Source organism: Pinus tabuliformis, chromosome 1_1 (assembly GCF_031772625.1).
Source record: "Pinus tabuliformis cultivar Carrire ecotype Pingquan chromosome 1_1, CPIR1, whole genome shotgun sequence".
In the NCBI taxonomy this organism is placed as follows: domain Eukaryota; kingdom Viridiplantae; phylum Streptophyta; class Pinopsida; order Pinales; family Pinaceae; genus Pinus; species Pinus tabuliformis.
This window is the reverse complement of record NC_142297.1, coordinates 207,267,826-207,292,994: the sequence shown is the minus strand read 5'-3', so window position 1 is coordinate 207,292,994 and position 25,169 is coordinate 207,267,826. Positions and strand designations below refer to the sequence as shown.

General features: G+C 39.8%; 1 pseudogene across 1 annotated transcript; it reads right to left on the bottom strand.

Moving 5' to 3' along the window:
* Window positions 1-945: 945 nt before the first annotated feature.
* Window positions 946-8,924, bottom strand: LOC149212258 (chaperone protein ClpB1-like; annotated as a pseudogene). Its single transcript, XR_016250760.1, has 11 exons — window positions 8,300-8,924; window positions 5,984-6,744; window positions 5,631-5,800; window positions 5,324-5,469; window positions 5,086-5,227; window positions 4,761-4,891; window positions 4,229-4,504; window positions 3,706-4,037; window positions 3,251-3,530; window positions 2,951-3,148; window positions 946-1,341 (listed from the first exon to the last, which is right to left on the bottom strand). The product of XR_016250760.1 is annotated as a chaperone protein ClpB1-like (transcript).
* Between the last annotated feature and the right edge of the window lie 16,245 nt (window positions 8,925-25,169).

Sequence of the window (25,169 nt, the reverse complement as noted above, 5' to 3'; positions counted from 1 at the left end):
GTGTGTCTTTCATTTGTCTTTGTCTTGACAGACTCAATACTTGAGACGGAATTCTCCCTTCTAGTTTGTGTCAAGAGTTTTCTGCTCCTTGTAGTCCTCGATTATTCAAAACGATTATTCAAAACCCATCTTCTAGAACTACTATCTAAGGTGAGCTCGAGATAGTCCCATGTATCTTCAATGTCGGATTGTTCGAAATCCATCTTCTATAACTCTTATGTGAGCTCGAGCTAGCCCCCTGAATCTTCGAGGTCGGATCCTTCGAGTTCCATAATCAATAATAATGTGGACCCTAGATAGAAGAAACCACACAAGTTCTTTAACAATGGTTCGTACACGTGTAAACACCCTATTCGCTCCTCCATCATCGTGTATCTCCCAACTTAATGAACAATTCAATTTAAAGGCGTTCAAATCAAGACAATACAGACATGGATCCAATACATTGTATATCTCCCAACTCAATGAACAAATCAATTAATACAGACATGGATCCAATAAAGCATATTTATAAAAGAGTGGTTTTTAATCCAATACAACATATTTATAAAAGAGTGGTTTTTAATGTGATTTTTTGTCCCAACTCAATAGAAATAACATAGCAGAAAAATTTGAAATAAAATCTTGATTTGTATTATTTACACTGATTTTTTTTTGTATTATTTAGGTCAAAGAAATCCTTTGACCTAAAACCCAACAAAGAAAACAAATGAAACTTGATAATCTTCGAAAATTTTCATCCTCAACTTGGCAAAATAGACACCAAATAAAGAAGACGAGACACATGATGATATTCATAAAAATAACCATCCCGAGCGACACATGATGATATTCATAAAAATAACCAACCCAACCCAAAAACTTGATGATATTCATAAAAATAACCAACCCAACCCAAAAACTTGAATAATCTCGATCCACTTATAATTCACAACACTCCAAACATGAAACCTAATCCATCAAAATTGTAAAATATACATTTCATGAATTAAAATATTAAAATTATACATTTTATAAATAAATAAAAAACACTAAACATTCTGTTCTATAAAATAGAATTTATAGTAGAGTTCTCCATTTGAGAGGAAGGCGGAAGCTCACAAAAAACTACACACATCCTGCGATGCATCAGCATTAAAATAGGCAGAATTCTGAATTTCTATCAAGATTATCAACGATTTCCCCATTCCTCTCCACGCGAAAAGATAATTCCTGCTGCTCAGGTATTACATCAATGTGTACTGTACAGTTCTCATAAATCTCCCCACTGATGAGCATCCGAGATAGCCGAGCGTTAACTTTACTTTTCAACCATCGTCGCAAGGGGCGAACGCCACAAACCTGCAAGTACCACGTTACCACGTTATCCATTGAGAGGTTTTAAATGAGGATCCCCAACTAGGTCTTGCATTTTACTCACTAATTTTGATCCACATTGCCCGTAAACCACAAAGGCTAATGATCCTGCCTGCTTCACTAGTATTAACAAGTAAACAATGCATTAAATTATATTAATCGGCAAACGCACTAAAAACATCCCTTTACTATATACTTTGAACTAAGTTGATCGAGTACGCATAGACAGGCAGCACCCAATTTTTAAAGTTTGCGGGTGGAAAACGTTAAAATTTAAATAACAGAACTGAAATTTATATCGATAGAATTCATACAGAAGAAGAAAATCATGTGAAAATTGGAAAATCCGAAACTGAATGTGAAAGTTGAGAAAATTGAAAATCTCAGAAAGCAACTCTGTAAACTGAAGAGTTCACAGCTCTTAATGAAGAGTTCACAGCTCTTAAAGATCAACCGTTGGCCACCACCACCAACTGCCAGCAAAAATATCAGACTAAAATTACTCCCTAGACAGGTTCATGCAAAATATATGACAGACCATTGAAAATGCAAATAAGACATAAAATCTGATCATTGGGCATGAAGGACTCCAGTTAGACCCTTCATAATGAAAATTCTAAGCATCAAATCAGACAATATAATAATTTCAGATTGTTTCAAGGTGAGGTACATCAAATTTGGTCAGAGGCACCTTCCCACTACCGAACACGGGCTGTATCACCCGGGATGGGGAGACGTTTCTGGAATATGGATCAAGTCCCACGGAACAGGGAGAAGCATCCCCGGGAAAGGGAAATGCAAAGACATGACTACTAGGGTCGGGAACACATCACCTGGCAAAACAGACTCTGAATAAGAAACTGAAACAAAGAGATTGTTTTACTTCCAGGATGATAGGCTTCCCGAAGGACAATATACAAAGCTGAGTACCCACTTTTTAAAATCATGTTAGGAGGGAACATCAAGATACACATTTATATTTTTTTTTGATGTATGAATAATTAAAAATACCTGGAATTTATATCAATAGGATTCTTTCACTAATTATGTGAAATTTTGTATGAAGAACATTATGTGAAAATCGAAATGAAGAGCATCGAAATTGAAAATCGGAAAATCTGAAACTGAAAGCGAAAATTGAGAGAATTGAAAATCTGAGAAAATGAAATTGTAAACTGAAAAGTCCTGCTCTTTTAATATTCACTGTTGGCCACCACGACCAAAACTCTGCAAAACATCAAACTCCTAGAATAACTTTCCACACAGGTTTATATGACAGGGCATGTAAAATAGAAATCAGACCTTGAATAAAAATCACCGTACATGAAGAACACCGAGCAAACATTAGGAATGAAAAATACCAGGCATCAGAATAGAACATATAAATCGCAATTCTAGATTGTTTCAAAGGGAGGTAAGTCGAATTTAGTCAGGGAACCCTCCCACAACATCTCCTAGTCAGAGTCATGTCCCTTGCAATAGGGAAAGAGAGAAGCGACTCGTGAAGGAGATGCAGTGTCAAGTTTATTAGGGTCGGGGGCACATCCCCTGGCAAGTTAGACTGAATAAAAAAGAAACGAGGTGATTTACTTACGGGATCATAGGCTTTCTGAAGAACAAGATCCAGAGCGTCATCTGTAACCCCTAAAGCAACACCTCTCTCTGCAAGACGAATTGCTACATCTTTCATCTGTAGTCTAGCAACTTTCTTGAGCTCATCATGAGAAAGAGGATCAAATACAACTATCTCATCAAGTCTACCCAATAACTCTGGCCTGAAATGTCTTCTAACCTGCAACAATATTCAAAGGCATGTCAGAGCACCGCAGCCAACTTCGTGATACAATTATATTAAAAAGATGCATACACAGAGTCCAGGAATGCGTGCGCATACTTCTTGCATGACGTTCTCTCTTGCGTGTTTTATTGTTGTGGGGCCAGACAATGCATCAAGCAAGTGCTCTGCTCCAAGCTTGGATGTCATGATAATGACTGTGTTTGAGAAGCTAACTGTGCGACCTTGTCCATCCGTAAGTCTACCCTCATCAAGGGTTCGAAGCAAAGTGTTTAAGACTGAAGTGTGTGCTTTCTCAGCTTCATCAAAAATAACAACACTATAGGGTCTTCTCCTTACTGCTTCTGTCAGTTGCCCCCCTTCTTCATAACCAACATAACTGCCATCACAACATCAAACCATTTTAGTACATTACAACACCATTTTAGTACATTACAACAACAAATCGAGCAAAAATATAAATACAACTATACAAAAAAAGCGTCTTGCTGTCAACCAATTGAGTGTCTGGCTATCAACCAATCTCAATTAGAAACATCTAGCTGTTCACATACCCAGGAGGAGCACCTATGAGCCTTGGAACCGAATGTTGCTCCATATATTCAGACATATCAATACGAACCAGCTGATTTTCATCATCAAACAATTGAGCTGCAAGAGCCTTTGCCAGTTCCGTTTTGCCAACTCCAGTGGGCCCCAAGAATAGGAAAGATCCAATCGGCTCTTGAGGGCTTACAAGTCCCGCCCGCGACCTTAACACAGCTTTGGCAACCGCTTCAACCGCCTCTGCTTGTCCAACAACTCTTTCATGGAACCTGTCTATCAGTTGCTCCTTTTCATTCTGCCCAAGTCTTGTAACAGGGATACCAGTCCAGCGACTCACAACCTGCATTCATCACATAGTTATGTATCATGAACATCAGACACTATAGCTCTCATTGGGTTGTTCACAACCTGCATTCATCACATAGTTATGTATCATGAACATCAGACACTATAGCTCTCATTGGGTTGTCAACATAAATTCTGTCGATCATATTCAATGGAAGGTATGTATAGATACTTCGTTCAACGTACCTCTGCAATCTGATCAGGTCCCACACTCTCTGTTAACATGAGATTTTTTCCCATAGCTTCTTTTCTAGAAATTTCAGTCTTTCTTTCTTCAAGGGCCCTGTATAGTTTTGCAGCTTGTGCCACAGCCTTCCTACGCTTTGCTTTTTCCAGAGCAATCTGCAATTTCTGACATTCTTGCTTCAGTCCCCGGATTTCATCTACTCTCTCTTTTTCTTTTTGGTATTTCATTTTCAACGGTTTCAACTTATCTCTCAAATTATCATGCTCCTTGTGAAACTATAAGAATCAGAAAAGAAAAGAAAATGAGTTATTTAAAGGTTATGATACTAACGGTTCTTACCGACCAACAATTTTCACAATGTCAAACAACAGTGAACACCCCTCTCCCACCCGCCAACCCCCCAACATACAAAGAATTTTCAATAAACATCTTTACATCAGTGAATCCCCATCATAATAAAAATGCCTAAAGACTGATCACTGATCAGAAAGACAGCCAAGAAAATGCAATAAGGTTATCTCAAGTACAAACCTCAGCCAAACGAGCTTTACTGGCTTTATCTTTCTCCTTTTCAAGGGCATGCAACTTAAGTTCTAGTTGAACTCTTACATTTGCACATGCTTCATCCACAACATCAATTGCTTTGTCTGGAAGCTGTCGCTCTGTTCAGACAAACGGATTATCATGATTTTCAAAACGCCTCAAAGGAGTTCTTGATCTCTCAAGAATTAAGAGCAGAATATAATACACCAAATGATCAAGTAATAAACACTGCTTTTGGGATAATTCACACATATTGTAACTTATTCCACCTATAATAGCCAGGTATCAACTTACCGGTGATATATATACTTACCAGTGATATATCTACTTGATAATTGGACAGCATCTTCAAGTGCTCTGTCCAATATTCTCACGCCGTGGTGACCTTCGTACTTTTCTTTTAACCCACGAAGAATACTAATAGTTTCTTTCACACTAGGTTCAGCTACATAAACCTGAGCCATAATATCAATAGCGACAAATTTATTAAAACCACTAGAAGTGTGTGAACAGCCATATTAATACGTCTAATAACCCCACTAAGCACTCACTCGCTGGAATCGTCGCTCAAACGCAGCATCTTTCTCCACATACTTCCGGTACCCTTCCAGAGTAGTTGCTCCAATGCACCTAAGTTGGCCCCGAGCAAGCATCGGTTTAAATAAATTGGCAGCATCCATTGATCGCTCATCACGCCCTGGAAACAAAACAAAATTCAATTCGACACGATTACTTCACAACCAAAGCTTAAAACCAATCGCTTAAAAGGACCTTTAATCAATCAAGGTTAATAACATATATAATATTTGCTAGATCAAAAAATTGAATCGTAGGCAACCAAGACAGGTTTCTCTTTACCGGCACCCAGAACCAAATGGATTTCGTCAATAAAGAGGATAACTTTTCCATGAGCTTCTTCTACCTCTTTCAATACAGATTTAAGTCGCTCTTCGAATTCGCCTCTGTACGTGGCACCAGCCACTAGAGCTCCCATATCCAAGGCTATCAATCTCACTTCTACCAAATTGCTGTTTAAAACCATTTGAAAAACAAAATGAATTAGCGGCTCTACCAAGCTTGCATTCTGAAGATAATCCCGCCCAACACACTGTACCAGCGCGGACCCACAAAAGTCCCCAAATTTGGGGAAGGCAACCTACAAACCAAAATTTGCAAACAATATATATTTGTGTGCGTGCAAAAGAGCTTACCTTGGTACATCCCCTCGAACAATACTTTGTGCCAGCCCTTCCACCACAGCAGTCTTTCCAACACCAGGCTCTCCAATGAGAACAGGATGGTTCTTGGTCCTCTCAGACAAAATTTCAAGTACTCTCTGAATTTCTTTATCTCTACCAATGACAGGATCAAGCTTCCCAGCATCTTCAACCAAATCGCGGCCATATGTTTTCAAGGCCTGAAAATTAGTATCACCAGACGCAGTATCTGCTTTTTTGCCCTCTCCTCTGAGCTTCTCCACTTCGGATTTCACTCTCTCTATCCTCACACCTGCCTCTGTAAAGCAATCTGAAACCTGGGAGTTTTTTAGCACTCCAAGAATAAGATGATCTACTGCCAAATGAGTGTCCCCCTTGCTCTTTTGTAAATACAGAGCACGTTTGATGCAGTATCTTATTTCAGTGTTAGGAGTAATACTGTCGGGGGCAGGATCTTGGGATGGGAGTTTCTTCAGGGCCTGTCGAAGGACTCTCTGTACTGCTTCCACAGTTTCCTCTCCAGCTGTAGCAGCAGATGAAATCGCTTGATGGAGAATACCCCCTTCGTCCTCGGTAAGAGCTATGGCCAAATGTACAGGAGTGTACTCGGCGTGACCAGATTCTGTAGCGATCTCTTGGGCCGCGGCTAGAGCCTCATTTGTTTTTTGTGTAAATTTCTCGGGATTCATTTTATATTGCGCTCTGTGAAATCGGTTTTGTGCGGTATTATGGAGATCCTTTTCTCTTCCTTGCACCTACAGCATCATCAGCCAGAAATTGATCAGCATTACAAACAGGAAATATAATCTTTAGCATTGCAGGAAAAGCTTGACAAACGCCGGAATATGAAAAGATTTATAAAGACGGCAAAATAATCGGATAAAATTCACGAATAAAAGATGTGATCAGACAATTCTACATTCAAACTCATACAAATTACAAAAATTCTACATTCAAACTCATACAAATTACAAAAATTCTAAGGCTTCGATAAGAGAGAACAAAAAATAAAGATTTCCAAAGGATTGCCATCAAACTCCACTCAGGAATGCCAATTACAGTATTCACACGAAAATATCAACAATAACGTAAATACCCATAACCAGTCACAAGAATAAATCCTGATCGGGCAAAATATATTAAAACTTAAAAGCTAGAACCCTAGATATCAACAATAACGTAAATACCGATAACCAGTCCCAATAATAAATCCTGATCGGGCAAAATATATTAAAACTTAAAAGCTAGAACCCTAGGGCAGCGCCTAACCAGCCATATATACCCGGAGATGCACGCGACATAGCCCGTTAACACGCAAATTGCCTTTTTTATTTAGTGACGAGTTTTCAAATTCGTGTGTTAACGGATTATCTCGCGTGCTCGCGTGCATCTCCTGGTGCGTGCTCGCGTGCATCTCCTGGTGCATTGAATACGCGATATATGGCTGGTTAGGGGCTGCCGGCGGAACCTGATTTGGAGGAATAGCGTGATCAAAATCCAAAATCGCACTTCCTAAGTTAAACAAATTATAAATATTGTGCAATGAGGCGATAAAAACTACCTCAAGCAATAGACAAAAACATATTGAAGACTTTCTAAGGATTCGTATCGGACTCCGCCATTAAACCCCAAATTACGTTTTCCACCAAAACCTACAAATCCAGCATTGATCTACTTGCAGATCTGAAAATTAAAAACAGAGAATAACAGAAGAGAATAACAGAACAGACTGTAGACACAGACACAAACACTGGAATAACACAGGTCTGCAAACAATACCACTACTTTATTATAAAGAAGAGATGAGCATTTTATAAACAATGCAATCATTCTCTTTATTACAAAAGATAAAATCAAACTGCATAATTAGATAAAGCCAATATATTTTAGATATTTCCTTTTTCCTAGTTTTTCAGATGTTTCCCTATTTTCTATTCTTGGATGTTTCCAATGAAATAGTACGCTTTTTCTTGGTTTCTTGGTTGCCCAATCAGTGAGATGTTGCTGATTTTTGTGTCCTTTCTACTACTTTATTATGAAGAATCTACTACTTTATTATGAAGAAGAGATGAGCATTTTATAAACAATGCAATCATTCTCTTTATTACAAAAGATAAAATCAAACTGCATAATTAGATAAAGCCAAAAGATAAAATCAAACTGCATAATTTATTACAAAAGATAAAATCAAACTGCATAATTAGATAAAGCCAAAAGATAAAATCAAACTGCATAATTAGATAAAGGCAATATATTTTAGATGTTTACTTTTTCCTAGTTAGATAAAGCCAATATATTTTAGATGTTTACTTTTTCCTAGTTTTTCAGATGTTTCCCTATTTTCTATTCTTGGATGTTTCCAATGAAATAGTTCTTGGATGTTTCCAATGAAATAGTCCGCTTTTTCTTGGTTGCCCAATCAGTGAGATGTTGCTGATTTTTGTGTCCTTTCTGGTTGCCCAAGCATACCTGTGGAAAACCTCCAAACAAATAAAAACTTACAAATCCAGCATGTGGAAAACCTCCCAAACAAATGAAAACCTACAAATCCAGCATACTTCTCAAAAACTTTCAAAAACCAGTCAGATTTTTTAGCTTCACTGATTCTTTAACTTCCCTGTCTGAAAATCGCCTAATGAAAAAAAGCAAAGCCAGTTATTCTTTATATTTATGAAAGAAAAGAATAATCGAGATGTTCCTGCTGTTGCCGTCCCTAACAGGCCTTTCTTCCTTTCCAACTGTAGCCGCCTATATATCTGCCCCAGGTTCCCTGCGCTACCCTGCAACCAGCCGTAGCCTATATATATCCCCCATGCCACCCACAGTAAGCTAATGAGAAAGGCTTAGTGTGAAGGTCCGAACCCGGATACATGCAAATCACTCTGTTGAGCGTAGCGAGCGGCCCCCCCTCTCTTGGTAACAGAGTGTAAGCCGCACTGGGTTTCTACCATCTTCGCGTAACACTGGCCAGACACGTGCCGGGAAGTTAATGCGACAGGTTAAAGAGTTTTTTTTTTAAATTATTTATAACCTTTCGTATCAATATATAAACATAAAGCATTACACTATAATGTAATATAAACATAAAGCATTACACTATAATAATAATAATAAAAAGTTTTTACCTATATATAAAATAAACAAATATATATATATATATATATTTTAATTTAATTATTAAATATAATTTTATTTTATTTTATTTTATATTTTATTTAAAAACATGTAACTTTTTAAAATTATATTATCTATAAATATGTGATAATTATTTTAAATTTATGAATTTAGGTCCATGTAATTTATATTAAGTTTTTGAAACATATTATTGGTGATAATTAAATTAAAAATTATTTGTCCACTTCGAATTATTAGTGGGGTTCAAATTATTAGTATGGTTCATTGTAACAACAAGATAGTGAGAATACTTGGAATCATTAGTGCGGTTCATTGTAACAACAAGATAGTGAGAACACTTCTCTTTTTTTTATTCAAGATAGAAATACAGTATTAAAAATATTCAATTAATTTTTTATTTTTTTAAGTTTTTATTCATGATAGAAATAAAATATTAAAACATTTCAATTTATTGTTTTTAAGTTTTTATTAGGATAGAAATAAAATATTAAAGAATTTTAATTGAATAGACTATGTCTAGATAATCTTCGGCAAAATCACATAATCAATCTTTTGTCGACGCGTTTCGAACCAACCAGTGTGGTTCATCGTCAGGACGATGAACCACACTGGTTGGTTCGAAACGCGTCGACAAAAGATTGATTATGTGATTTTGCCGAAGATTATCTAGACAATGTTATGGATCACAGATGAATAAACTATATTAGTTTTAGTGTACGTTCTTCATTATTATCATCATTATTATTTTGATTTTTTTTAATTGTTTTATCAAAATCAAATATGTATTATAATAATGAATGAGTGTTTAATAATACATATATTTTTAATTTCTATTGATATATTACAAAATTACCAAGGTCATGATTTGTTCTCTGTTTTTTTGCTTACTCCTTGGAAACTAGACTAAAGATAGAATAATTGTTTATCAAATTGTTGTAGCGGCTACAACAACCCCCCAAATTTTTGACATTCTAAAAATTTGGATCCCCGTATCTTGAAATCCTCATAAGGTGCATTCCAATGGTTATCCTAAGCCTATATGTCCTCAAGATTCTCCTAAGTCTTCTTATTCGTCTAAAATCTGCCCAAAGGTTAGTATCACACTTTTCTCATGTAATCTGTGATTGCATATTTTTCATATTTGTTGTTTGAGTTACCCTTTCGTTCTGCCTTCCTGATGCTATGTCTCCCTCAGGCCTCTAATAATGTATAAATACCATTAGCCTCTACACTTAGTGTAGCACCACAAACCATCTCGCTCTCCCACAATGGCAGGAACTCCCTCAACTTACCCTGCAAACCTTTTTGGTGTAACACCCTCCTCCCACATATACCCAAGTAACCGACCAACCAGAGCAAACATGTGATGAGAAGTTACTATGATATGATTTGACTCCCTATGTGTCAGATAAGGAAGTGGAATTGACAGAAACACACCATACAGGCCTTCCACATCAACGACAGAACTCCTAGGAGCCATCCCAACCACTCAGGTAACCAACCCTTGGGTCCCACTGATTTTTATACCATTAAACCCCCAGATGCTCCCTTGATATGGACAAGCATGCATCCAAGAGGCTTCAGACGCTCCCACAGCATGGGTATGCATGTGTCTGGGGACTTTTCTCCTCAGACCTGTGCCTGCAACTCCGAGATTTGTGCCACTTTTTCAGGCCGAGAGCCCAGGTCACTGCCCAAAACTCAATGACAGGTTCAGAAATGAATTATCACAATGAAACAATGATACATTTGCAAAAACATTGACTAGGACTATATTGGACCCCTACTAGCCATGACAGGCATTTCGTCAAACATATCACAAATATGAAAGCTACAGGTCTTAACAACATAACTGAGCATAGGAGTGTCATACTTATCTGAGATTTGCTATAAGGCATTTTTTCCTTATCACATTAGTTGCATTATCATCTATTAGGCCATAGATACATTGTTCATTCAATTACAAGTAAAAACATGATGAGACCCATACATAGTCACAGTCATAATACATGTTCATAACCAGCATAATAACAACAGAAATACCAAAGAAACAACAACCATATAATCCACATATAAACCAATATAATACTCATGAATTAACAAGGAGAAATAACCTCATATTAATGATGCAAAAGCCAACTCGGTATGGGACTACCACGTTCCACTTGACCATAGATTGGCTGAGCCAAGTCTCTCTTCAGCCAATCACCCTAGTGTCATATTCCAGGCATGAATGCGGGATCTCATAAAACACATCAATCAAAACCATCCAGGGCTTCCAGAGGCCAAACCACCTCAACCCTCAACCAATGATTCCACCTCACGGTCGAACATCACTAGCCATCACCAGATTGGTCTCTACCCAAGCTGTCCAGGGCTCTAGAGCATTTGTTCCAACCCAGCTTCCAAGACTAGTAACTCTACCCACGGCTGTCGCCGAACTCCAAAGCGTTTGTCCAACCAAGGCTCCACGACTAGTAACTCAACCCACAACTTCTGTCGGGATCCAAAGCGTTTGTCCAGCCAAGGCTCCAGGACTAGTAACTCAACCCACCAAGGGCTCTAGAGTGTTTTTCCAACCAAGGCTCCAGGACTAATACCTCAACCCAAGTTGTTACAGGGCTTTTAGAGTGTTTTTCCAACCAAGGCTCTAGGATTAGTAACTCAACCCAAGTCGTTATAGGGCTTCCTGAGCATTTTTCCAACCAAGGTTCCAGGAAATAATAACTCAACCCACAACAAGAGGAATATGAGAACAAACCAGAAAACAAAAGTAAAACCCACAACACCATGACTATCCAGGAAATGGAAAGGCTGGGCAAAACCATTGTCAATCCGGGAAATCCTCCATGCCAATGACAAATCATAACCAAGAAACCACATGCATGTGCCATGCATGCAAAAACTAACAAGGAATCATACATGTAACTCGGTACCTGCAAGCAAAACCCACTGTAGTTGTTGATCCCAATGCCCTCTTACACTTTTCTGCTTTTCCTTTTCCTTCTTGCTCCAAATTCCAAGTATGCCACACTCTTCCAAGAGTGTTTAAAGAAAAATCTAAGTGTCCAAGAGTATGAGAGAGAGAGAAAGAATAGAAGAGAGCTCCACCAAAACCTATCAAGAACTTCCAACTTATCCTTAGAAGCCTTTTTATCAATGAGGCCTCTATTTTCTTCAATTTCCATTATTTTCCTTCAATTTCCTCCTCACATGCAACCTGTGACCTTTCACCTTCTTTTTCTCCTAATTTCTTTTATTTTCATAAATAAAATGCCAATAAATGCCTCATGCCTTTCCAAAGCCTTTTCCATTTCCTTTGCCAATTTCCTTAGCCATAATAAACCGAAGTGACATCCCACTAGGATGTTTTTTCCCACCATTTAGCTTGGAATATGTGTCCCATGACCATGGTCTTATATTTTTATATTTACATGGATTTTTAACCAGGGTTGTTACAGAACCCTCCCCCTTGGGGGAACACCATCCTCGGTGTTTGATGACACCTATAACCAGCAAGACCGCTGAAAACAAAACATACTGCCCATTTAGCTTTATAACATAACTCATTGCAGTATTTACAATGACCATCTGCTAAAACATGACAAACATACCATTTATTGGAGATTTATAACACAACTAATTACGATATTTACAATAATAACCACATATACACACATACACATTTGCTTCACCCAACAAATAATCATATTGCCTATGGAGCTTTATAAATCCAACTCGATACAATATTTACAATAATAAACACATATACACATATGCACATTTGCTCAACCAACAAATAAAAGGATATGGTGCCTGCATCCGCAACAAGGGAATCCAGAGGCTCACACCTCCACCCTCAAAGTAATACCTGGATTCACCTCCTTCCCAGGAAGTCCAAAATCCACTGCAAGGTTAAATCTGTATCCAATGTCCAACACTATAATCCTGCGCCACTTGTCCTCTCAGTGAACAGTTACTGCCTCATTGTTCCAGGGCACACTCCCAATGTGCATTTGATTCGATATGGCAATGTTAATTACCAAAACAAATATATCCCCGGACTTCCCTTCTCTGCTACGCAATCTGTCGGGCAATCTGGCCACCCCCTTCCGTGCAGTCACACACCTTCCAAGTTTCATCAGCACCCCCATCCCAGGCATTCCATCCCTTGACAAAGTTTCCTCGCATTGGAAGGTCCAAAAACCAAGGCATATCCCTGCCTTAAAACCATCATACCAGTCATAGCATGCTCATGGCAATCAATGGACACTATTGGGTACCAGTGTCCCACAATGGCCCTGCTCCTGAATGCTTTACTAGCATACTGTTGCTTATTCCAATTCCTTTTTATGTTGTTGCTAATGCTTACTGTCAGTTTCGACCACCCAACCGGGCATTTCATGCTTTCCTGTACCAAGCACATAATTTCCATTAATTCAAAATAAATTGAAATAACTTCAAATCATACCTCATTGGTGGTCTGTCAAAAAGGTATACTTGCAATTTTGTTTGTTTCCTGTCACAACAAGTCAAACTAGCATCTTTGACCAAATTATCATGTATAAACATATCACATTAGGTTAGCTCAAAACACAACCATCATAGATCAAAATCATAAATCGCATGTAACCATCATAAACTAGAATCATAGATCACATGTAATCATCATAGATCGTAATCATAAATCACATGCATAATAAAACTAAAATAAAAATATTGATACTTATCCTTTAATCAATCCTTAGCTTCTACCTTTGTCCTTATTTCATACACACATCGGATCGTTTGCCACACCCGAAAAACACCCAGTGCCTTCGGGCCTCAACCATGTGCACATACACATAGTGTGCATCACACACATACAACCACACACGACATACAACACCATGCAATACATGCACCTACACCTGACATACCACACATACAACTACACCCAGTGTAGAACACAACACAATACATATTCCTACATCCGGTGTACACCACCACACAATACATACACCTACACCTGATGTACAACACAATACATATACATACACAAAGTACAACACAACAAATACACATGTCACGATGTTGGCTTGAGGGGGCTTGGACCCAAGTTCAGAGTTAGTTGTGCTAACTAACAAAACCCTACATTACCAGCCCTTTCGGCAACAACTTTGCGTAGCACAGGCTGCAGTCTCACCTAAGACAATATTGGGGGATGCCAGAACTATGTTTCTGCATCTAAAGGAATATGTTATGTGTTTCTATTACTCCTATAAACAATTTTCACAGAAATCAAAATCCAGAGAGCTAATACTCATACCTTCTACCATACCTTTACCATGAAGTATTCGAAGACCCTTCTCTCCAATATGTCCAAGCCTTTGATGCCACAGCATGGTCTTCTATCCAGAGACCACTAGATTTTCTACTCCACTTTCAGGAACCACAGAACTGTTTCACCCATCAACAACAGTGCTACCTTGCAGCTTGTACAAAGTTCCAATCCGAACTCCCCGCATCAATACTAGTGCTCCCCAAGCCATCTTGCAGGTATCCTTCTCGAACACTATTTTTACATCTGCATCATCCAGCTTGCTAACAGAAATCAAATTTCTCGTTAATGCAGGAATATGCAGAACACCCGAAAGTGTTCTAACCCTTCCACCTTGCAGCTTCAACTTTACTTTTCACGACCAATGATTCTAGCCTTCCTGTCATCCCCCAAGAAGACATCACCACCATCATATTTCTCATACTCGCAAAACCACCCTCTATGGGGAGTGAAGTGAAAGGATGCACCTAAGTCAATCAACCATACCTCATGTTCTACATGTGTACTTGAAGAAGCCAAGAACACATCCCCACCTTCATCTGAGGTGGTTTTCCCCTCTACAGAAGGAGCATCATCAGATCCCTTTATTTTGTTAGGAGCTTTAGATTTACAGTCCCTTTTGTAGTGCCCTTCCTTTCCACATTTCCAACACACCACCTTTATAGGTTTTCCTGGAGATTTAGATCTCCCTCTAGATTTAGATCTCCCACTCGATGACTTATTTTTGTTTCTGTTCTAGGATCTCCCTCGTATAGACAAGACATCACCATGTTGGCTCTCCATATTTTTCTGTCTCATCTCCTTCGTCAGCAAGGATGAGACTATTTCATCAAACTGCAAGGTAGTTGCATTGCTACCTATTGCAATAACCAAACTATCCCACGAATCTAATAGAGAACACAACAAACTGATGCACTTATCTTCATCTGAAATTTTAATATCAACAGATGCTAACTGACTTACCACAGTATTAAATGCGTTCAGATGCTCTGTCACCGAGTCTCCATCTTTCATCCTCAGGTTATACAGCTTTTTCCGTAGGAACAGTTTATTCACCAGAGGCTTAGATTGGTACAAAGTCCCTAACTTGTCCCACAAAGCCTTCGTCGTAGCTTCCCCTCATACATTCAGCAATACTGAATAAGAGACACACAATCGTATTCTGCTCTTTGTCTTCCGATCCAACTTCTTCCATGCTTCATCAGACACTCCCATTGGTTTAGAACCCGAATCTACCGTGATCCACTGATCTTTATCCACCAACAGATCCTCCATTTTGAGTTTCCACAACTCAAAACTCTGACAATTAAATTTCTCGATCTCTATCTTTCCACTGCTCACCATCTTCTTTCACCAACAAAATCGATCTCGCAGATCTCCCACTGAACAGGGTCTACCATAGGCCCGAGCGAAACCCCTAAGCAACAATGGCGTCGCCTTTAAGCTAAAACAACTCTGATACCAAATGTAGGTTTTAACCATGTACATAAATTACCTGCATACGAATTCTAAAACACATAAAATAAACAATGCGAGAGCATAACACATAAAACACATATACAAAGAGATTTTCCCCTGGATCCCAAAACCGAGACTACCAGCTTGATTTTTCATTATGTTCCTTTCAATGTTATAATACATATTTATACATGCCGAAGCATCCAATACCATGGACCGAAAACCATCGCGTCCAATACTATGGACTGAAAAGCCATTGTGTCCAAAATACATGTATGGAAATCATGCACAAAACCATAGGTGGGTCCACCCAACTTAACATAGGGTCCAAAACCAAAATTTTCTAGGGCGTTGCCCGGACCCCATAAAGTGGGGTTACGGGTACGCCTTAAACCCCCTGTGACCTCCCACCTGCTACACAATTGGCGCAACGAAGGGGGGGCTCCGCCCCCTCTCTAACCCCCCGATTAACTATGTGGGCTAGTCGTGGAAAGAATATAACACAACATGTTGAGATTGCAACAAGATGATGGAGCTTAGTGAAAAGAGTCGCCTTCACTAAGTGGGCCCGCAGGCAAATTATGGCGCAAGTTCTATTTTTGATCACAGTGTGGATGATCACAGTGTGGGTGACCACAGTGTGAGTGATCACATTGTGAGTGATCACAATGTGGGTGACCAAAGTGTGGGTGACCACAGTGTGGGTGATCAAAGTCTATTTTTACACTGGCTGTCAAAAATAGAAAAGTCAAATATTATTCTCTCATAATAATATTTGGACTATAAACTTGATCTTATTCTCTTGGAGCACTTCAGTTTGAGCTACAGATGTGGCCCAAGCAGCTGTCAGAAGGAAGTACGCTTTTCTTATGAGTCAGTTGAGTTGTTGCATGCATGACTTCAGTTAGAACTCAATTAGTTCAGTTTGGTGGAGTTGATTGTGGAGTTGATGGAGTTGTGTTCAGTTTGACTTGGTTAAACTAGTTGTAGTTAGTCTAACTGCAAATAAACTAATGATGAGTTGTTAAACTATTTATTAACTCATGATGCAACTAATGAATACATCAGTTAACTCAGTTGCATGTCAGTGCATGTTCAGTTCAACAGGGACAAGTGGTAGAGAATCAGATTGCTATCAGTTGTGGCTATAGTTGTGCACCAGATCTTGCACAATCAAGGGATTGAGTATGCCAATGAGTTTGCTCGCGTATTTTCCTAGTATTGTAGCCTTTGCTCACGTCCAACAAAGTGTGAGTGATTATTTTGAGGTGAAATACGAGTTTGGTAAGCCATTCTCATCAATTCTTGAGCAGGTATTGAGCAGTGGAGGCAGGCAAGCAGTGGAATAGATTTGGAGATCAGATCTGAGCTGTATTGTGTGTAACAGGTGGAGCTGGTACTGGATTGCTTGTGATAAGCATTGTACTTTGTAATGTTACATGGTCTCAATCATTAATATACAGATAGTTGGGGTTTTTAGCGAGATGCTTTCCCCGGGTTACATACTGTGTTAATGTGTGAATGCTCTTGATGTTTTATTGTTATTGATGCTGCTATATTGATGATCAACGTAGAGGAGCTTATGTATTGTGTATGTATTCCGCAATATTACATGATCAGGATAATCTCTGTTGAATATGTGTTAAATTATTCGAAATTTCTACATGGTATCAGAGCTGCTTGATTTATAGAAGAGATTTTTACAGGATATCAAGCGAGGATTGATCATCAGATCTACTATTCAGGAAGTGTTTACATTCTATTTCTTTAGGCAGAGTCTGTAATCGGGCCAGGTAGCTTCTGGATTCATCCTTCCTTTGGAAGGTGAGATATCCAGTGAATGCCCATACAGTCAATCTCTGTACGAGAAATATTGTGTTCTCACGAATCTTAGATCGGAAGTGGTTGAGTTGGTTGCTGGTGGAATTCGAATTTGCAGCAGTGTTTTCTTGGTGACAATGCAGCAATATCTTTCAACGGATTGCGATTGGAGTATGCTCTTGAGGGCAGCTCAAACTATATTGCATGGAAGGACAGGATGGAGGCAGTATTGGATGATAACGGGCTGAAGGAGTTCATAGATACGGATATCCCAAAGCCTACTGATGCTTCTCAAGCTGATGCTTGGCAAAAGAAGATCGCAAAATGTCAAAGGATTCTGTTGGAGGGCGTGAAGGATCACATTGTGTCCAGCCTCCATGGAAAGGCTACTCCATATTTGATGTGGAAATCATTAACAGAATTATTCCAAAGCAAGAGCGATCAGAGGAAGCTAGCGCTCAAAGATAAACTCAGAAACATCAAATGCGAGAAGGGTGACAGTATTCCCAAGTATCTCACGAAGTTCACTCAGTGTCGAGATGAGCTGGGAAGTGTGGGGGTTACTATCGATGATGAGGACTTGGTGAGCTTGGCTCTCCTTGGTCTTCCGAAGAGTTGGCATTCCTATCAGGACTCTATCAATGGTCGGGAGAAATTGCCAGGATGGGAAAGACTATGGTCAGATCTTGTGTAGGAGGAGATCAGGCGAAGTACCAGGGACGGATCTTCGTCAAAGGGAGCTAATGAAGAGAATTGTGCTTTGGCTGCCAAAGAAAAGAAAGGGAAGAGCAAGAAAGCTTCTCAGTCTGGTGCGAAAGGCAAGAAGCAGGATATGTCCAAGGTGAAGTGTTTTCACTGTCACCAGCACGGACACTATGCCACTAATTGTCCGCAGAAGAAGAAGAACAAGCAGGCTGCTGGATCTTCAGCAGGAGAGGCTCTAGCCTCACAGTTTGAGCTTGATTTTTCATTGATCGCATGCTTGGTTTCAAGTGTGATGGGATCCGTGTGGTTCTTGGACAGTGGTGCGTCTTTTCACATGACGGGAGATAAAGATTTGTTCTCTGATCTGGAGGACAAAGATCTTGGAGTGCACATCGAGATGGGTGATGATGGTAGATACAGTGCGACCGGTATTGGTACCATTTTCTTTGAGAGGGAGTTTGGTAAACCCTTCGTATTGAAGAAAGTCATGCATGTTCCAGGATTGAAGAAGAATCTTATGTCAGTGGCGATGTTAGAAGACAAGGGGTATGATGTTGTTTTCAACGAGGGAAAGGCTTTCCTGCGCAGCAAGACAACTGGTGAGACCCGGAAGATAGGGGTTCGAGTGAGGAACCTTTATCAGTTGCATGTAGATGGATGCGCAGCAATGGGAAGCAAGGCAGAACGATTGGTGAGCCGGGATGATGCGAGTTGTGGCACAGGAGATTGGGTCACCTTCACCATGGAGCCTTGAAGATACTGCAGTAGATCACTATAGGGCTTCCTAAAGGCACACTTGCACAGTCAGATCAATGCAAGGGGTGTACTTTGGGGAAGTTTGTGAAAGCCACCTTTCACGAGAAGGATAGTTGCGCCACGACGATCCTTGAGAGAATTCACACAGACGTGTGTGGACCTTTCTCAGTTGCTTCGACAACAAAACACAGGTATTATGTGATTTTTGTTGATGATTTCTCTCGTAAGTGCTGGATCTTCTTCATGCAGAAGAAGAGAGAGACATATTCAAAGTTTTGTGAATTCAAAGCACTGGTCGAGAAGGAGTCGAGGAAGAAGGTGAAGGCTCTTAGGAGCGATAATGGTGGTGAATACATCTCGGACGAGTTCAAGGATTTCTGTAAGGCAGAAGGGATTCGTAGAGAGCTCATAGCTCCCCATAACCCACAGCAGAACGGGGTAGCTGAGCGGAAGAACAGAACGATCATGGGTGCTGCACGGGCAATGTTGCATGATCAGGGCCTACCCCTTCACTTGTGGGCGGAAGCATGCAATACAACAGTTTATGTGCAGAACCGTTGTCCTCATAGGATACTTGGCATGAGTACACCCGAGGAGGCTTATTCTGGTAAGAAGCCTGATCTTTCTCATTTGAGGATTTTTGGTGCTAACATTTACATGCATGTGACAAAGGATGCCAGAAAGAAGTTGGAGCCGACCGCAGAGGTTGGGATATTTGTGGGGTACACTGATACGCCCCACAACTATCGTGTGTATTTGCCAGACAGTGGTAAAACTGTTGTACGACGGGATATAAAATTTCAGGAGGAGAAAGCCATGAAGTGTTCGCTTGAGAGGGAGCTACACTTGCATGTAGATGAGGAGCTATTAGTTCCTAAGGATGAACTTCAGGATGTGGATCAGCCACAGGATGAGGTTCATGGAGTGGACGAGTCCACTCATGCAGCGCCAACCATCAGAGGGCGAAAGCGCTTGACAGAAGCTGAGCGACTGGCTCAAGATGCAGAGAAAGTTGTAGGACCACCTACAGCCCAACGTAGGCAGAGACAGTCACCTGATCGGTACACTGGATACATGGCTCTTATGAGCAAGTGTGTTGTGACTGAGCCATCCTCTTTCGAGGAAGCTATGGAGGATCCCGCATGGGTAGACGCCATGGTGGAAGAGTATGATTCTATTGTCAGAAACAGTGCATGGGAGATTGTTCCTAGACCAGAAGGGAAATTAGTGGTGGGTTCGAGATGGATCTACAAAGTTAAGCAGGCAGCTGACGGGAGTGTGGAGAAGCACAAGGCAAGATTTGTTGCCCGAGGCTTTTCACAGATTGAGGGGATCGATTATGAGGAGACCTTTGCACCTGTCGCAAGGTATTCTTTCATACAGACGATTCTTGCTCTCTCAGCGCAGATGGGATGGCACATTCATCAGATGGATGTGAAGACTGCGTTCCTCAACGGAGTCATTGAGGAGGAGGTGTACATTGAGCATCCCGAAGGCTTTGAGGTCTTCAGCAGCGAGTCGCATGTGTGCAGGCTCAAGAGAGTGCTGTATGGGTTGAAGCAAGCACCACGTGCTTGGTACACACGGATAGACAGCTATTTCACAGGACTTGGATTCTCCAAGAGCGAGGCGGATCCTAACCTATACCAGATTGTGGTGGAGGGTAAGTTGCTTATCATTGTACTGTCTATTGATGATTTGATTCTAACGGGTGATGAGCTGTTGATACTTTCATGCAAGAAGGATCTTGCTACAAAGTTTGAGATGAAGGACTTGGGCCTCCTTCACTATTTCCTAGGATTGGAAATATGGCAGCGTAGTGGTGGACTGTTTGTTTCTCAGGGCAAGTATGCTCGGGAGATACTGGAGAAGTTCAACATGCATGGCTGCAAGCCTGTTGATACTCCTCTTCCTGGAGGTTGGAGGAAGGAGGATGCCACTTCGAGAGAAGAAGTGGATGCCACTGTTTATCGACAGTTGGTGGGGTCGCTGATGTATTTGGTCAATACACGACCTGATATATGCTATGCAGTTAACCAGCTTTCACAAGCTATGGTTAAGCCTACCAAGCTCTTTTGGAAGGTGGGCAAGCATGTATTGCGCTACTTGAGAGGCACATCAGGATATGGTTTGTGGTACAGACAGGAGGATGAGGTGAAGCTATGTGGCTTCACGGATGTAGATTGGGCAGGGAGCCCATTGGACAGAAAGAGCACATCAGGAGGGGTCTTCAGTATTGGATCGACAGCAGTTTCTTGGTACAGCAGGAAGCAGAGATCCGTGGCACTCAGTTCAGCGGAGGCCGAGTATATGGTAGCAAGTTTGGCTGCATGCGAGGCTATAGGGATGAGGAAGATCCTGGTTGGTTTGTTCGGTTCTCATTTGGATCCTACTGTGATTTACTGTGATAACCAGAGTTGCATTAAACTCTCGGCTAATCCTGTATTTCATGATAGATCTAAACATATTGACATCAGGTACCATCATATTAGAGATTGTGTGCAGGAGGATCATGTTACTTTCGTACATTCCAACGGAGGATCAGGATACTGATATTCTGACGAAGGCTCTCACCAGAAGCAAATTCGAGTACCACTGAGGCAGGATAGGGGTTGCTGATAATCCATATCTTGTCGAGAGGGAGTGTTGAGATTGCAACAAGATGATGGAGCTTAGTGAAAAGAGTCGCCTTCACTAAGTGGGCCCGTAGGCAAATTATGGCACAAGTTCTATTTTTGATCACAGTGTGGATGATCACAGTGTGGGTGACCACAGTGTGAGTGATCACAATGTGGGTGACCAAAGTGTGGGTGATCAAAGTCTATTTTTAGACTGGCTGTCAAAAATAGAAAAGTCAAATATTATTGTCTCATAATAATATTTGGACTATAAACTTGATCTTATTCTCTTGGAGCACTTTAGTTTGAGCTACAGATGTGGCCCATGCAGCTGTCAGAAGGAAGTACGCTTTTCTTATGAGTCAGTTGAGTTGTTGCATGCATGACTTCAGTTAGAACTCAATCAGTTGAGTTTGGTGGAGTTGATTGTGGAGTTGTGTTCAGTTTGACTTGGTTAAACTAGTTGTAGTTAGTCTAACTGCAAATAGACTAATGATGAGTTGTTAAACTAATTATTAACTCATGATGCAACTAATGAATACATCAGTTAACTTAGTTGCATGTCAGTGCATGTTCAGTTCAACAGGGACAGGTGGTAGAGAATCAGATTGCTATCAGTTGTGACTATAGTTGTGCACCAGATCTTGCACAATCAAGGGATTGAGTATGCCAATGAGTTTGCTCACGTATTTTCCCAATATTGTAGCCTTTGCTCACGTCCAACAAAGTGTGAGTGATTATTTTGAGGTGAAATACGAGTTTGGTAAGCCATTCTCATCAGTTCTTGAGCAGGTATTGAGCAGTGGAGGCAAGCAAGCAGTGTAATAGATTTGGAGATCAGATCTGAGCTGTATTGTGTGTAACAGGTGGAGCTGGTACTGGATTGCTTGTGATAAGCATTGTACTTTGTAATGTTACATGGTCTCAATCATTAATATACAGATAGTTGGGGTTTTTAGCGAGATGATTTCCCTGGGTTACATACTGTGTTAATGTGTGAATGCTCTTGATGTTTTATTGTTATTGATGCTGCTATATTGATGATCAACGTAGAGGAGCTTATGTATTGTGTATGTATTCCGCAATAGTACATGATCAAGATAATCTCTGTTGAATATGTGTTAAATTATTCAAAATTTCTACACAACACAACAATTACATGTATGAAACAACCCAAAGAAAGGACAACAAAGATGGGAAAGTTGAACATTTTATGTATGGATTGAGACATGGAAATGTTAATTTATCAAAGTTCCCCAGTAGTACATCTCTTCCCAAGAGTGATTACACTTGACTAGAACATAATGATGACTACCAAGGTGAAACAAGGTCACTAGTTTCATGTTGGCTACATATGTCATTAACCCATGGTCACTACTTTCATGCTAAATACATATGTCATTAACATTTAATATGCAAAAATGAACAAATGTACCTCGTGTGTTGGTCACCAAAATCATCAACTGCGAGTTGAACATGGTGTCAAGCATCTCTAGGAAACTGTATGTGGAGAAAGATTGATGTCAATTGTGGAGCTACTATATGTGATTAGGATCATAGGAGAATAAATATCCTCTAATTACCCTTAAATATGAATGAGTAACAAGCCAAATTCCCCATAAAACAAACAAGATAGAGCTTTACAAGTTATTTATGATTTCTTTGTTAACCAAGAAAAAACACTAAACAAATAAAAGATTAACAATCATGACCTATATGGTTGCAAGTGAGTAACCATATACAACTACAAAGATCAAGGTATAGATATAATTCATGACATGCAATGTAAGGCTAATGGAAGCTAATGTACAAGTGGATGAGGTCCCACCATTTTAGGAGTAGAGTTGCATAATTGCCTGTGTGAAGCAAGTCATGGATGTCATATGTGAGAGAGATCACTAAATTGCTCAAAATAAAGGACATGTTAAGGTACTGTAGTAGCGGCTGCAACACCCTGCAAAATTATAGCATGCATTTAATTTTGGAGCCTCCCTTTAGTTTTTACTTGATTTTTGCATGCGCTCGGGTTCACTTTGTGGGCTTGTGTGAGTCTTTGGACCCACCTTGCTTGACCATTCAACGGGCAACTTCTGCATGTTGGTAACAATGTCTTGCTTGCAACCATGTTCTGGTCGTACACAAGGTCTCTGCTTTGTGTGTACATGTTGTGTTCAGTATGATTAGTTTTTTTGTGCTAATAAAAATTATAGATTTATAAACATGTGCTTGCTTCTTGCTTTTTGTGCTGAGGTTTCCTTAGTTGTTGGTGCTTACAAACATGTAAATTTCCTTAAGTTAAACAAGACATTCATGAGAAAAAACAGCTTCAAAAACTAATAATGAATAGAAAACATGTACAACACAGTAAACCATCAAATAAACACATTAATATAGTGTTTTGATGAAGGAGTTCACCCCTCCTGGGCTACATCTCCTTGGTCTAGCTTCCATGGCTTAGGCTTCTATATTAGATCAATGTGGAAAAAATATTGTTTACAAAGATTTATGGCTCCCAATACCTACACCAATGTGTTTAGAATGTCAAAATTAGCCAAAAATGACTATTTCATCTCTGAAAACTGACTCTGGCAGCTCTGGGTATTGCCCCCTTCTCTGCTGGCTCTGTGCTTCCCTGAACTTCCCTATGGAAAAATTTACTATTAATTTTTCAAAATTGGTCGAAAATTGAGCAAGATATGCTTCATTTAATTTTTCCCTAGGAAACCCCGCTAAATCTGGAGGAGACTCCAGTTAGTACCGCCAAAACTGGCAGTTGCGCCAAACTTGGCGCTCCATCCAAAATCTCCGCCAACTTAATCCATCATTAACGGAGGGTTAATTAGCCATTTAAGCATGATTATGGGTGTTAAGCATGCTTTGTGATAACCGCTATCTCCTAGTTTTGGGCACTTGGTCGCATGGGGAAGGGGTTAGCCTGCAGGGCTGGCTCCCTCCGCCCCTGCCATCAGCTCCGTGTGCACTTTAAATATAAAAACGTGGCCTGCCTTTTCAAATCCCCACCATTGGTTCACCAATGTTGCATGGAGTTTGGGAGGGGGAGGTCACGGGTTCAACTTGCCCTCCGCCCATCCCATAATACTTTTACCATATATAATACTTGTGCCATATATATAGTTTGGAACTAACCATAATTCGAAACTTTGGATTGTTTGAATATGACTTTCGGATTTAATTAAATTAAATTTATTTAAAAAATATATATATATATATATAGTTAATAAAAAACTATATAATATAAATAATAGTTATATATATAATATTTAATAATATTTAAATAAAAATAATTTCAAATTTCACCTTAGGACCACTTAGGCAATTTCACCTTCACACAACCAAATTGGTGAAT